The sequence below is a fragment of the Schistocerca gregaria genome, chromosome 6 (assembly GCF_023897955.1).
Source record: "Schistocerca gregaria isolate iqSchGreg1 chromosome 6, iqSchGreg1.2, whole genome shotgun sequence".
Taxonomy (NCBI): Eukaryota; Metazoa; Arthropoda; class Insecta; order Orthoptera; family Acrididae; genus Schistocerca; species Schistocerca gregaria.
The window spans coordinates 390,492,087-390,508,538 of record NC_064925.1 but is presented as its reverse complement, the minus strand read 5'-3'; the positions used below and the strand labels follow the sequence as shown (position 1 = coordinate 390,508,538).

Genomic DNA, 16,452 nt, shown 5'->3' with positions numbered 1-16,452 from the left:
TGTGCCCACTTGTTGCTCGCACCCATAAAGATCAGCAAAGGACCATAATGTCTCGGGGACTCTGAGCAAGTTATTCTGTTGATATCAAAAAAATTGGTTCAATTGGCTCTGAGCACTATGAGACTTAACGTCTAAGGTCATCAGTCCCCTAGAACTTAGAACTACTTAAACTTAACTAGCCAAAGGACATCGCACACATCCATGACCCAGGCAGGATTCGAACCTGCGACCGTAGCTGTCACGCGGTTCTAGACTGAAGCGTCTAGAAACGCACGGCCACACCAGCCGTTGATATCCTCCCTCATTGTGCAACGATCAACTGTGAAGTTCATTGTGGTACCATAACGAAACTGAAGAAACAACTTCAACGCGTTTGTCGCCACAAAAAAGGCAAACGAACTTCCCCTCTTTCATGACAACACAAGGCCTCACACATCCGGGCACCCGAGTGGAGCTCACAAAACTTCATTGGACCGTTCTTCCTCATCCACCATAGAGCCCGGATCTCGCACCTTCCGACGTCCATCTGTTTGCAGTACGGTGTACTGTAATCCTGCATGGAATTAAACTGCTTTTAGAGAAAAAAGTGTTGCATTACTTATTGAATGCCGCTCGTACAATCGTGAGAAAGATGAGCAAAATCGGTGACTCAACAGGGTGTATTCTTCTCCGGTACACGGTCTTCCACTGTCGCCTGATGTACGCACAGTAAACTAAATTACGCGCTCGGACGAAATCGCCAAATGAAGAGCGATGCGATGTGGGTCAGCTGAACGACGGGAAAACGGCTGTGCGAGAAAGGCTGGGATGACGCAACGGCGGCAGCTGAACTGTGAACGGCGTCCGCCCAGCATAGCGAGCGGGTGGGACAGCTGTAAAAGCCGGCCAGCCTCAGCGAGCTGGCAGTTGCGGTGGACGCGCTGAGCCGAGAGCGCATGCGCCGAGTGCGGGATGCCGGCCGATTCCCCTCGGGACCGTGGCAAAGCCGACGCATGGTAAGAGTAACCGCCGATGCACACTGGACCATCACGTAACACTGACTTCAGAGTGTATTCACACTAGACGTCACGTCAGTTTGCTTAGCGCAGTACCGAACGGTGAAAGTGAGGTTATGCAGTACCATCCGTGATATAAAAATTTCAAGTATAGTGTCGGAACTGAGGAACTAATGACGATACTTTTATTAATGACCAAAGCAAACTACATGAATGTTATTGATCAGTTTTGTGTGGTATATTGCGGAGAAGTGAAACAACATCTCAAAACATTTATTTGCCAGCGAAAATATCTACATACAAAGAATAAAATCATATTTATAAGGAAATACATACAGTACGTTTATCCTATCCGTTACTTTTTTCCCCTATGTAGCAAACGTCATAACTAACTGTATTTTTCTCCTTCAGTAGAGCTGACTTTCCCAGTTAATTAAAGGTTATTTAATGGAAATTGCTTCTTCAATTTATGTGCGTATTTACACCGTTTAGGCGTTAGCCATTTGAAATGCACTGTGAAATGTTTTGACGTGAAGTGACGTAACGTGACATGACAGCAAGTGTGAACTGGCGTCAGGCCTACACCTCGCACCTTATACGAACACGACGACTCCAGACAGGGCCCAAGTGACGCAATCGGCAGTTTGGAACGCCAATCTGACAGGGACACAGGAAGCGCCTATGTGTGAAATTTTAAGTGCCCAATAACAAAAGCGAGATCGTTCCACTAGACTTAGGATAGCTACGAATGTGTGATTGCGAGCCGCCACGGACTTCAGTAGCAAACATTGTCTACATCTATGTCTACTACATCTACATTTACAAGTATACTCCGTGGAGCGTACTTCGTGTCCAGTGTCACTTCCCCATTTCCCTGTTCGAGTCCGGCCTTGGTGGCCGAGCGGTTCTAGGCGCTACAGTCTGGAACCGCGCAACCGCTACGGTCGCAGGCTCGAATCCTGCCTCGGGCATGGCTGTGTGTGATAGCCTTAGGTTAGTTAGGTTTAAGTAGTTCTACGTTCTAGGGGACTGATGACCTCAGGAGTTAATTCCCATAGTGCTCAGAGCCATTTGAACCATTTGAACCCTGTTCGAGTTCGAGAAGAACAATTGCTGGTAAGTCTCCGTGTCTCTACGTTTACCTTCATAGCCTTTTCGGAAGAAGGAGGAAGCATTATATTAGCTGACTCTTCCAGAAATATATGCTCTCGGGGCTTGAACAGTACATCAAACTGAGGTGCAGAATGCCTCTCTTGCAGCATTAGCCACTGGAGTTGCCTCACCTTTCGTACTTAATACATGAACCTGTAACTAAACGTGCTGCTATTCTAAAGATCATCTCTACTTCCTCTATCAGTCCTATCTGGCAAGGCTGTCAGTCTGACAGACAGTATTCAATTATTGGTCAAACAAGTGATTTTCAAGTTACTCCCTTTATTCAATGACATGTTCTGAAGATTCTTCCAATGAATCTCAGTCTGGCATCTGCCTTACCCACAATTAATTTTATGTGAACGTTCCATTTCAAATCGCTCCATACCCATACTCCACGTATTTTATGGAAGCAACTGCTTCCAGTAATTGATCTGCAATCGTATAATCATACAAAAAGGTTCTTTATGTCTATGTATTAATAATACGTTATTACATTTGATTATGTTGAGGGTCTGTGCACCAAGTGTCGATCCTCTGCACGTCTTCCTGCATTTCGCTACACTTTTCTAGCATTGTGACTGCACTATACACAACAGCATCATTCGAGAAAAGCCTCTCTTGACTTTCCATATTATCTAATAGACCTTTCGTACTCTCTCTCTCTCTCTCTCTCTCTCTCTGTCTCTCTCTCTCTCCCCCTCCCTCCCTCCCCCCTCAGCTGATAGCCATCACTGGATGCGGATAAACCAAGAACAGACAGATCTCGTGTACTAACGGAGAGTGACTGTCGAGCGCTGCAGATGACTGGTAAAAAATCGCACGCAGTCTGCAGAATGAATCAGTTGTGAGTTCCAAAGCGGTGCCGGCAGTCCAGCTAGCTCAACGACTGTGCATAGGGAGTTAAAATGAATGGGGTACAATAATCGAGCAGCTACTCTTAGGCGGACACATTTCTGTAGTCAGTATTAACCCTAGGACGCCCAAGCTTTTTTTTTTCTAACTTGCATGCCTAAGGGGCGGGGGAGGAGGGGGGGGTCGGCGAGCCCACAGGTATTAAATAAGTTTACTGACGAAAAATTACAACTTTTAAAATGGTTTATCTATTTTAACTAAGGCATCGGTTTATAAATGTTGTTAATTGATATAAATATTGGATTGAGTGAATAAAAATTTGACATAGTTATATACAAAATACAGATGTGTTCATATACAATAGACTACTCTGTCTCCATAAATGTCGATGAGAGAGTAAAATGCAGATAGAGGCCATCTCTTTGTTCCCCTTTTGCAGGTGTACATACGCGCCATTTGATCAATTGTATCAATTTCACCTTTAGTGGAAATATAATATGCATTTATCTTGCTTTTATTCTTCTCTCCTCCAACAGTGCCTTTATCTTGGTGCATTTTTGGCAACATCAGTAAGTTTTTACTTGGTTTCGTTTTTGCTATGTAGGTTACCAAAGTTACTGGAGGCCTACCTGTTGATGGGTCTGTGAACAAGAACATTGATGAATATAGCTCTCGATTTGACGTGTTCTTCATTATGCCTGGAATATACTTCCTGTTTGACTGCTGAGTCCCTACTGTAGTAACTTTGCAGCCTTGGTATAACTCTTCCGCCAAATCCACCGATGTGTAGTATCGGTCTGTAGCAATATTTCGACTAATATTTTTCACAGGTGCTATCAGACGTCTGACGACGGCTGCTGAACCTCGTTCTTCTTTCGACAAATTCTGAACATTACCTGCATAGGGTTTCATATTCAAGACGTATCTGTCAACTGCATCGGACATCATGCGCACAAGGATGCCATACTTGCCCGGTTTAGCCTTCATAAATCCTTTGAAGGGGCAGCGCCCTCTAAACATTTGAGCATCTCATCAATGGTGGGGTGGACCCCTGGTTTATACAGGAGTGGAAACCTATCTTTCACTTTGTTGAAAATATCACGGATTGCTGTGAACTTGTCTGCTTCCCTTTTCAGCTGGCGGTTACTTTTGTCATCAAACCTTATAATTGCAATAAGTTCCTTGAAACGTTCTCTTACCATAATACCCTTGTAAACTGGCCGACCCATTAGGTCTGACCAAAGATCCATCCATAAGTATCACGATTCCTATAAAGGCATACAATTCTTCCTCATTAGTCAAAGTAACATTTCGCCTAACTGCCTCTTCATTTGAATGTTTTACTGTCACATCCATGATGTCAGGCGTAAGAAGTAACTTCAAGGCTTCTCCAGGTGAACGGCAAACACCAGCTGAAGTTACTCCTTCCTGCTTTCTTACTATATTAGCAACAGACATCTGAGTAATTCTAAGCTGTGTGGTTACGCGCCTTCTTCCAGACTTGGCCCAATAACATCCTGATGGTCACAGCCTGAAGCTGCGCTATCTTAATCATCTCTAACATCCACATCACTTTTCCGATCTGAATCATACTCCATAACACCATCCCGATATTCACTTTGCCTCCCCGAGTCAGAATCTTCATCTAAAATTTCATTCAGAACTCTTTCTAAAGATCAGTCATGTATTCTTTTAGTCATGGGTGTGAACAGTAGGGAACTGCACTAACTCACTGCAAGTTTACAAGATAAATAACAACTGACTGACATCAACAATCTCTTCTTCTGAAAGTAAACCGATTGTTGTGAATATCAAGAATACCAACCAACAAGAAACTAACTTGCATTGTTGTAGAGATGATAAATACGAAATCCTACTAAGGGATATTTTCTATAGCATGGAAGCCTAAGAGCGGAGGGGGGGGGGGGGGTTGTTGGACCCATAATAAGTTTATTTTTTCTTTCAAAGCAGGAATTTCCTATAAAATATATTGACACTAACGTTTCATAAAATAGCCAACAAACAATAACTCAAAGGGAATATATAGTATGAAAGTTACTTGGTCAAAATCAGGGGACATAAAAAAATGGTGGGTTCAACGAACCCCCCCCCCCCACGCCGCCCCCCCCCCCCCCCCCCGCCCTCCCGTAGGAGTCCTAAGGTTAAGCGACACCTGAGATGATGCAAAGAGCAGTGCCACTGGACGCTGAATGACTGGAAACGAATGATTCAGAGTGATGACTCACGCCTTACACTGTGGCAGGCCGATGGAACGGTTTGGCTTTGGCGAATGCCTGGAGAACGTGACCTGACTTCATGTGTCGTGCAACAATGATGCTTGGCGGAGATGGTGTTACGGTATGGAACATGTATTGCGCTTTGGCTGTGGTCCAACTATTGCGCCTAAGGAAACGCTAAATGCAGAAGGACATTAACATATTTTACGGCATTGTGACTGCATGCAGTACAGAAACAGTGAGAAGACAGGAAAGTAGCACAGGTCACACCAATATTCAAGAATGGAAACAAGAGTAACCCATTTAATTATAGACCCATATCACTGACCACAATTTGCAGTAGGATTTTGGAGCATATACTGTACTCAAACATTATGAATCACCTTGAAGAAAATGACTTATTGATACATAACCAACACGGAGTCAGAAAATATCGTTCTTGTGCAACGCAGCTGGCTCTTTATTCCCATGAAGTAATGAGTGCTGTCGACGAATGATCTCAGACCGAACCATATTCCTAGATTTCCAGATGGCTTTTGATACCGTTCCTCACAAATTTGGTAGAAAATCCGAAGAAATTCTGGTCGTATGTAAAGTACACAAGCGGCAAGACGCAGTCAATACCTTCGCTGCGCAGTGCCGATGGTACTGTTACCGACGACTGTGCCGCTAAAGCGGAGTTATTGAACGCAGTTTTCCGAAATTCCTTCACCAGGGAAGACGAACGGAATATTCCAGAATTTGAAACACGAACAGCTGCTAGCATGAGTTTCTTGGAAGTAGATACCTTAGGCATTGCGAAGCAACTCAAATCGCTTGATACAGGCAAGTCTTCAAGTCCAGATTGTTCCTTACAGATTACGCTGATACAGTAGCTCCCTACTTAGCAATCATATTCAACCGCTCGCTCACCGATAGATATGTACCTACATATTGGAAAATCGCGCAGGTCGCACCAGTGTTTAAGAAGGGTAGTAGGAGTAATCCATCGAACTACAGACCTATATCATTGACATCGGTTTGCAGTAGGGTTTTGGAGCACATACTGATCTATTGATACGTAATCAGCATGGTTTCAGAAAACATGCATGAAGTAATGGCCGCTATCGACAGGGGATCTCAAGTTGATTCCGTATTTCTAGATTTCTGGAAAGCTTTTGACACCGTTCCTCACAAGCGACATCAAGCTGCGGGCCTATGGGGTATCGACTCAGTTGTGCGACTGTATTCGTGATTTCCTGTCAGGAAGGTCGCAGTTCGTAGTAATAGACGGCAAATCATCGAGTAAAACTGAAGTGATATCAGGTGTTCCCCAGGGAAGCGTCCTGGGACCTCTGCTGTTCCTGATCCATACAAATGATCTGGGTGACAATCTGAGCAGTTCTCTTTGGTTATTCGCAGATGATGCTGTAATTTACCGTCTAGTAAGGTCATCCGAAGACCAGTATCAGTTGCAAAGCAATTTATAAAAGATTTCTGTATGGTGTGGCAGGTGGCAGTTGACGTTAAATAACGAAAAGTTTGAGGTGATCCACATGAGTTCCAAGGTAAATCCGTTGGAATTCGATTACTCGATAAATAGTACAATTCTCAAGGCTGTCAATTCAGCTAAGTATCTGGGTGTAAAAATTACGAACAACTTCAGTTGGAAAGACCACATAGATAATATTGTGGGGAAGGCGAGCCAAAGGTTGCGTTTCATTGGCAGGACACTAAATAGACAGCTTACTCTACACTCGTTCGTCCTCGGTTAGAATATTGCTGCGCGGTGTGGCATCCTTACCAAGTGGGATTGACGGAGGACATCGAAAGGGTGCAAAAATGGGCAGCTCGTTTTGTATTATCACGTAATAGGGGAGAGAGTGTGGCAGATATGATACGCGAGTTGGGATGGAAGTCTTTAAAGCAAAGACGTTTTTCGTCGTGGCGAGATCTATTTACGAAATTTCAGTCACCAACTTTCTTTTCCGAATACCACCAGGTATTCTTACCAGCTACCAACAAAATCGAAGCAGTGGCGGTGGAAGTAACCACTGCCACTGGGACCCCTAACAATTGTTGCAGTCTACCGACCCCCACAAGAACCAGATAGATGAGGGAGACATAGCTGCTCTAGGGCAAATTGAAGGCAAACTCACAATAGGGGGAGACTTCAATGCCAAGCACCCTGATTGGAATTCTAGAGTAACCTCGAGAGCAGGCGCCAAACTGCAGCAACTAGCGCGCGACCACCATTTTGAAACATGGGGTCCAGTCGAGCCCACACGTTTTCCAAAAACTGGAGGCAGGCCCGACGTGTTAGACATAGCTCTCACTAGAAGGATCGCAGGGTTTGTGGCCGCAACGACAATCAACAGAATGTCCTCCGACCACAACCCAGTGATCCTGGAAGTCGATGTGGGAGAATGGGTAGCATTCCCACGGTACCAGACGTCGTACAAACGTACAGACTGGGAGCGAGAAACTGTCGCCTCTGATATCGCTTGCGCTCCGCCACCTACTGCCGAAACAGTAGAACAAGCGCTACAAAACCTAACAGGCACCATCTTGCAGGCAGCAGAAGAAGCCACCCCTCCACAAAGGGATGGCCCACCACCGCAAATATAGCTCCCGGAACACTTGCTAGCTCAAATTCGACATAAGAGCAGAGTGGCAAAAGAGTGGAAGATCACCAGAAATCAGGCCACCAGGAGGCTGCTCAATCGTCTACAGAGAGAACTGAAGGTAGCGCTCAATGAGCACAGAAACCAGCAATGGCAAAACCGCCTCACAGCTCTCAAAGTGGACGATCATACACTATGGCAAGCCACCAAACAGTTTACAAAAAGACGTGCTAGGATTCCGCCACTGCATGGCGAGCGGGGACTGGTCTACAGCCATGCTGGAAAGGCCAACGCCCTCGCCGACTCCTTCGAGAAGCAGTTCCAAGCGGCGGAACCCCAAGATGAAGAGCATGAAGAGGTAGTCAGTCGTCAATTGACTGTCTTCCTCAATGCCGATGAGGACCCAGAGGACGAACCCATACTTTTCGCCCCCGAGGACGTGGCAAGAGTAATTAGGTTCCTCCCTACAAAAATGGCACCAGGGCACGACAGTGTCACCAACCAGTTACTCAAAAATCTCCCACCCACAGCAATCACACACCTCGCGAACGTCCTTAACGAGATTACTCGATCCCGTGAGTTCCCAGCTTGCTGGAAACATGCGGAAGTGGTCGCGATACACAAACCAGGAAAAGACCCTCTATTCCCGCAGCACTACAGGCCGATTAGCCTCTTACCAACACTCAGCAACATCTATGAGCGCCTCCTGCTAAAACCCATACAGGAACGTATTACCAGAGAGCAGCTCCTACCGGATTTCCAATTTGGGTTTCGGCAGAACCACTCTGCCCCACAACAGGTCATGAGAGTGGTTGAAGTAGCCACAGAAGGATTCAACCACAGAGGCTACGGCGGGATAGTGCTACTAGATGTAGCCAAAGCCTTTGATTCAGTATGGCATAGAGGGCTACTCTACAAGTTGTACACGCAAGGATTCCCTGGGAGCATAGTTAAGCTGATCAAAAGCTATCTCACGAATAGGACTTTCTCTGTCAAAGTCGAAACTGCCACCTCCACCAAAAGGCGTATTCGTGCTGGGGTGCCACAGGGATCGGTCCTGGGGCCCGTTTTGTACAGTTCGTAGACCGCGGACACTCCAACAGCCTCCCTGGTGCACACTGCACAGTACGCTGACGATACAGCCTTCTACACGAGAAATGCGAACAAGGACCTCAACCAGCTCCCTTCCATGCCCAGTAGCAGTAAACGTGTACCTGGCCCTGATCCGGCCAGCCATGGAATATGCGTGCCCTGTCTGGCGATACGCGGCAAAGCAGCACCTGGACAAACTTCAGAGGCTGCAGAACCGCGCCCTCAGGAGGGCATTACATTTACCCCTTGGGTTCCCCATAGATGACCTGCACGCCGCAGCTGATATCCCACTATTGAGAGAGCGCTTCCAAGATCTGGGCTTTCTACGAAGGTTCTTCCAGATCAGGAAATGCCCTCATCCACTCCCTAGGTCGGTACGACATGTCCCGCGATAAACATAAGCGCCCTATGACGATATTCGACGATTAAGTCGAAGAGAAAATCACAACACCCAATCCCTAATCCTGTTCCTTCCCACAAAACACCAATCATCTCGCCTACCTCAGGCAAGTACCAGACACAAACAGAACAATCATCACAATATCACAGACACCAGAAAAATTAAAGAAAAATCACACACACACATTCACAGGGGAGTAAAAGCCGAAAGGCTACAGTGTCCCACCTCACACTTCCCCAAAGAGGGAAAGTACAAGATGAGAGCAGCCAGTCTGAGCAGCCATAGCGTACAGATCTCCGTGCCGGCACGTTCTCAGGAGCTCAGTCCGTCTGTTGACATGTATGATCGCCGAAATATTGTGCCCGTTGGACACTGTAGACCGGCAGTACACCCGTGGATATTTTGATATCAAATACGCCGAGAGAAACTCAAGAATCACAGTCTTAGAATGAACTAGAACGTCGGCATCTCTTCAGACCCCAGCGTCCTGTATTACTATCTTGTGTGTTTTCGGGTCCAAAATCTTTCAGACACCTCCTTGAAAGTGTCCCCAGTAGAATTAAAGCTGTCATAAAGATAAAGAGTGGATGTACCCAGTCATCATGTCTATTAACAGGCGTACGGATACTTCTGATGAGGTAGTTCTCTTGTCGCCATGACGTTGCAACTTTGGTTCAAATGGCTCTGAGCACTATGGGACTTAACATTTGAGGTCATCAGTCCCCTAGACTTAAACCTAACTAACCTAAGGACATCACGCAGGGCCGACCGCGATGGTCGAGCGGTTCTAGGCGCTACATTCTGGAACGGCGCGACCGCTACGGTCGCAAGTTCGAATACTGCTTCGGGCATGGATGTGTGTGATGTCCTTAGGTTAGTTACGTTTATATATATATGTAATATTTTCAGGCGTTAGTTAAAATTGGAGCTACGTTTTTATACATTTATAATGTAACAGTTCAGACTTTCGGATAAAGAGGAGTCCATCTTCGAACACAAATCACAAGAATCGGAATGCCTCATCGAATAAAAGTTACAAATCGATTTATAAATTTGAAAAAAGTCGGCCCAAGTTGTCTTGCACTTCTTTAGTTAGCAGTCCACGTCTCTGACATCATCTCCGTCGTGACGATACCGTATTTCGTTCGCTGTTAGTCAACAGCAAATATTTTTCTACTTGTTAGCACTACTTCTAGCAACATGACTTCCCGTGCCGCCAATATTCCGGTATCAATGCGTACACCACACACCTGACTCACAATAAGACGAGTCACTTGCACTTATTCTTGTAATGGCGTGTGTCTGAGGATTGAAGCTTGCTCTACCGGAACTCGTCGGTTGTATAGTAATGAGATTTCGGGTGATTAATATTATAGACGTAGTTTACGCGAAATATTTTCTGAATTTATTGATGGACCTGCTCGCCTGCTCTCTTCAAAGCCCCGCTTTGAGCCGCACAGAACGACTTTAAGGTGAACTGTAGAGTTAGTTATGAGCCACTGAAGTTCACTCGAAAACCAGATGAGTGCTCGCCACGCTACATGAATAAAATAGGAAATAAATTCGTCCTTCGACGAACAAGAATTTCTGGGATGTCTTATCCGAAAATTAAACTACGTCATAGAAGAGTAATAGGACTAAATACAATTAGCTGCACGAATAACGTCTTTGGAACAAACAACATTAGAAGCCAGAATCTATTGACCACATAGGTCATCTCTGCGTACAAGGCTAGGGAAAAAAGGACAGTCGTCCTGTCCTGTACAATAACACAGTATTCTTATTCTATGTTTGTGTGAGTTGCAAATATCGTATCGACGAAATCTAGATAAGCAGATACGGCAGTGTGACGTCTTGGTGTTCGGCGCTGATAAGCATAGCGATGTGAGGAGTTCATTATCATCTGCTGTCAGTATCGGCTCGTCACGCCTGCAACATACGGCAGGCGGAATTATCTGGAAGAAACGTATCTGCCAGGTACGCATGTGATTGTGACTTAGGGTAGGCTCTACCTAACTCTAGAGACATTCGATATTTTAAATACCAGCTTCAGACGAATAACGGAAGGTAATATTTTACCTTCCTGACTATTTTACGACTGAAAAGTGTGCAGCCCTCCCATAACACAGACACAAATATTGTATCCTTAACGTGTTCATTTTGGTCTGTCAATATATTTAAGTATATGACATTTTTAATGGAAGTTGTACTTTTTTAACAGTATTATCTAGCTCGCGGAGATTGAAGTGCAGATATATTTGTTAAAGTTCGAAGCGAAAATTGCGAGCAACAATAACTCTGAATCGTGTGAAACGTGAAATCGAAGTCCACAGTCAAAGTAAATTTCGTTCCAATTGGACTTCGTTTTCCTCTCATTACAATTCGTAATTTGAGGAAGGTTCATGTCGTCTGTTAACTAGGCCATTGATATTTGCTCCTGTTACATTTTTCTTTAATTTTTCGCCTACAGACTTGCTGTTGAACGTGGATGTACTATAATTATATATATAATTAATTAATTATAAATCTGCTTAATTATATATTTCAGGAAGAACAAAATGCTGAACCTGCAAAATCCATCTGCAGTCGGCTTTTGGAGGCTTATATGTTGAAACCTCTTAATGCAGCCTGTTAATCGAGCATAATATGAAACATTCCCTTAAACGAAAAGGCCATATCTTAAAATCACGCGTCTACTTAACGAGTACCGTGACTACCCTATTAGGGCTACCGTGCGTTTCAGTTTAAGAAAATGCATCAAACAATGTTCTCATTTTCTATCCTCCAATGATTTTTTAAAACTTATATTAAAATGAAGCAAATATTGTTGCATCTATTTTCCATTTTCTTTTCGAACAATTTCTCTTAATGAAGCGCCCGGGTTCCCGGGTTCGATTCCCGGCGGGGTCAGGGATTTTCTTTGCCTCGTGATGACTGGTTGTTGTGTGATGTCCTTAGGTTAGTTAGGTTTAAGTAGTTCTAAGTCCTAGGGGACTGATGACCTCATATGTTAAGTCTCATACTGCTCAGAGTCTCTTAATGAAACTTCCTGTCACGGGTTCGATTCCCGGCAGTGTCAGGGATTTTGTCTGCCTCGTGATGACTGGGTGTTGTGTGATGTCCTTAGGTTAGTTAGGTTTAAGTAGTTCTAAGTTATAGGGGACTGATGACCATAGATGTTAAGTCTCATAGTGCTCAGAGCCATTTGAACCAAGCCAAACTTCATGGCAGATTAAAACTGTGTGTCGGACCGAGACTCGAACTCGGGACCTTTGCCTTTCGCGGGCAAGTGCTCTACCATTTGAGCTACCCAAGCACGACTCACGCCCTCTCCTCACAGCTCTACTTCTCGATCCGGCACAGAGTGAAAATCTCATTCTGGAATTCCTCTTAATGTCGGTGGACTAAAATAAATTACTACTTTTTATGTCTACTACTTCTGGTTTTCAGTGTTTTGAATATAAATTTCACTTTTATTAGCAATTTATATTTAGCTATAACCCTGTATAACCCCATAACAGTTAACATTAAAATCGAATATGCCGTCTTATCCACGATTATATGAAAAGATGCCAGTTGCTTTTTCAATTAGATTTAACCTTATGCAGAGATGCTATCGATCTTCTGATTCCGTTCAATTTTGTGCTTTAGTACTACTGACAATAGGAGATGCATCTTTTTCCATATCTAATGGACTTTGTGAAGCTACCTTGCTTCTTACCAAGAGCGACGAATCCCTCTCTATTGGTGTCTCTGAGTGCAATGTCGTCTGAAGTCGGGACGATAGTATAATGAAATTCGGCCCCATGATGTATCTACAATACACAACGGAATCTGACTAAACGACTTCAGTACGACTGATTAGGCAATGAATTTTGTAAATAATTTATAAAACATTTCTGAAGCTGGAGCGCGATTCTCGTTAACAACAGGAAATGGAAAAGAGTGGGGGAATGCACATAGGGGAAAAACTCTACCGAACTATACTCCATGAGAAAGGACATTTCTTAACACGAGATAATCTCTTCTCGAATTTTAGCATTCATCAAACAAAGCGAACCACCTTAATATTACGACTCATTAACAAAAAGAGGATCGTGTCATCAAAGGGATGGGATACAGTAGTTCGCGTGAACGCCATCTGTTTCTGGATGTCGTGAATTGTCAAGGGCTTCCTTCGCAGATTTGAATGCAACTCCTTGCATTCAGGTCTTCGAAGGGAGCACTTGACAATTCACGACATCGAGAAACAGATGGCCCCAGTTCTAACATTCTGGGTGGTGTCTAATTGTTCTATATTGTGTCTCCCTACCACTTTCGCGCAACGACGCTCTGAGCGTGTTTTTTAGGGAATTGACTAGTTTGAACCTGGGACCTGTTTCTGGTAAGGAGACTCCAGGCCATACATGACATGTAAAATTCAGAAGAGTTCAGTGAGACTAGCGATGATATAACCAAATACTTAATGATTTCAGCGTCAGTTCCGCTGCACTCCCTGTAAAAGAATCTTAATAGTAACTAAATTTAGTGTAAGGGGTTCAAGGCTTTCCTATTTTTAGTTAGCTGGAAAATAAATTCGAAAAAGCACTTAAATTTACCATTGGAAATTTTATTCTACTCACAAAACATTGTTTATAAATTGCACTATTGATAAAAGGAAGTGTTTTAATACAGGACGGTAAAAACCAACTGCGCTCAACAAAAATGTGAACGAATATTCCCTGAATGGGCTTCCAAGTTCTACAATGGATCGAAGGATGACCTATGCCATATCACATCTATAATCTAGGTTTAAATTAAGTTTCACAAGAGAGAAAAACTATCAAAATGGTCTACAGTGACCCTCAATTATCTTTAATTACTTATCTAACTTGTCGTAAATTACAGTGGCTGATGTGGCTTCTCAATAAATACACTCCTGGAAATTGAAATAAGAACACCGTGAATTCATTGTCCCAGGAAGGGGAAACTTTATTGACATATTCCTGGGGTCAGATACATCACATGATTACACTGACAGAACCACAGGCACATAGACACAGGTAACAGAGCATGCACAATGTTGGCACTAGTACAGTGTATATCCACCTTTCGCAGCAATGCAGGCTGCTATTCTCCCATGGAGACGATCGTAGAGATGCTGGATGTAGTCCTGTGGAACGGCTTGCCATGCCATTTCCACCTGGCGCCTCAGTTGGACCAGCGTTCGTGCTGGACGTGCAGACCGCGTGAGACGACGCTACATCCTGTCCCAAACATGCTCAATGGGGGACACATCCGGAGATGTTGCTGGCCAGGGTAGTTGACTTACACCTTCTAGGGCACGTTGGGTGGCACGGGATACATGCGGACGTGCATTGTCCTCTTGGAACAGCAAGTTCCCTTGCCGGTCTAGGAATGGTAGAACGATGGGTTCGATGACGGTTTGGATGTACCGTGCACTATTCAGTGTCCCTTCGACGATCACCAGAGGTGTACGGCCAGTGTAGGAGATCGCTCCCCACACCATGATGGCGGGTGTTGGCCCTGTGTGCCTCGGTCGTATGCAGTCCTGATTGTAGCGCTCACCTGCACGGCGCCAAACACGCATACGACCATCATTGGCACCAAGGCAGAAGCGACTCTCATCGCTGAAGACGACACGTCTCCATTCGTCACTCCATTCACGCCTGTCGCGACACCACTGGAGGCGGGCTGCACGATGTTGGGGCGTGAGCGGAAGACGGCCTAACGGTGTGCGGGACCGTAGCCCAGCTTCATGGAGACGGTTGCGAATGGTCCTCGCCGATACCCCAGGAGCAACAGTATCCCTAATTTGCTAGGAAGTGGCGGTGCGGTCCTCTACGGCACTGTGTGGGATCCTACGGTCTTGGCGTGCATCCGTGCGTCGCTGCGGTCCAGTCCCAGGTCGACGGGCACGTGCACCTTCCGCCGACCACTGGCGACAACATCGATGTACTGTGGAGACCTCACGCCCCACGTGTTGAGCAATTCGGCGGTACGTCCACCCGGCCTCCCGCATGCCCAGTATACGCCCTCGCTCAAAGTCCGTCAACTGCACATACGGTTCACGTCCACGCTGTTGCGGCATGCTACCAGTGTTAAGGACTGCGATGGAGCTCCGTATGCCACGGCAAACTGGCTGACACTGACGGCGGCGGTGCACAAATGCTGCGCAGCTAGCGCCATTCGACGGCCAACACCGCGGTTCCTGGTGTGTCCGCTGTGCCGTGCGTGTGATCATTGCTTGTACAGCCCTCTCGCAGTGTCCGGAGCAAGTATGGTGGGTCTGACACACCGGTGTCAATGTGTTCTTTTTTCCATTTCCAGGAGTGTATATAACCGAAAAATCATCGCGTTTCAGATTTTTACTTCAAGTGGCAAATGTGAACACCATGAGCTTTAATTAACGATCGACACTAGTATTACGCAAAATGTGGGTGTAACAGATGCGATTTCTGCAGTTCTGAGTGAAGCTTTATGCGCTGTTATGCGGCATCGCGTGCGTTCATTACCTTGTTGGTGTTCATCAGGGGGCGGCGGCCGGCGCAGCAGCCATCCAGCTCGCCGTCTCGGAACTAACTAACTTCTCCTAACTTCTCCTTACTACCATTTACCGAAGTTGGTTTAAAAAAACTATCTGGCTGTGTTTTCATCTGACCAATCAGGGTCTCAATGATAACCTTAAGCTCCGCCTACAAAAATTCTGTCTGTCCAATGAGAAACATCATAATTTTTGTGGTGGGGCAATGTTTTTAAAGTTTGCAACGTAACAGAGATGCGAAAAAGTTTCACGCTAAACCTTGCAGCTGGTGTGGTGCTTTTAGCGTTATCGTAAGATCTATACTGTTCATCTGGAGGGCTCTATCTTTTAACATGAGCTGGGGGTGGTCCTAACGTAACAGAGAAGCGAAAAAGTCTCACGCTAAAACTTGCAGCTGGCGTTGTCCTAGTGGTTAGCTGGCGACGTGGGTCTCCAGTCCGTTCCTTATCATAGGGACTTCTAGCTTAACACGGTTATGCTCTCGGCTTCTGTTCTCGTTTCTCCCCTCGGAACTGCGTCTGTCTCACGGTGGGAAGGTATGACATGCATTTAGGCATTCTTGTGTTAGTCTGTG

At 45.3% G+C, this 16,452-nt stretch overlaps 1 protein-coding gene across 2 annotated transcripts in view; it reads left to right on the top strand.

The window, feature by feature from the left end:
- Positions 1-902: 902 nt before the first annotated feature.
- Positions 903-16,452, top strand: part of LOC126278148 (phospholipase A1 member A-like) — a 150,108-nt gene continuing 134,558 nt past the window's right edge. Inside the window, exon 1 of one of the 2 annotated variants that reach the window (XM_049978042.1) lies at positions 903-995. The gene's annotated coding sequence lies outside the window, so the exon portion shown is untranslated. Of the gene's footprint in view, positions 996-11,236; positions 11,312-16,452 lie in introns of those variants that run through there. The other variant, XM_049978040.1, reaches the window with a different exon arrangement.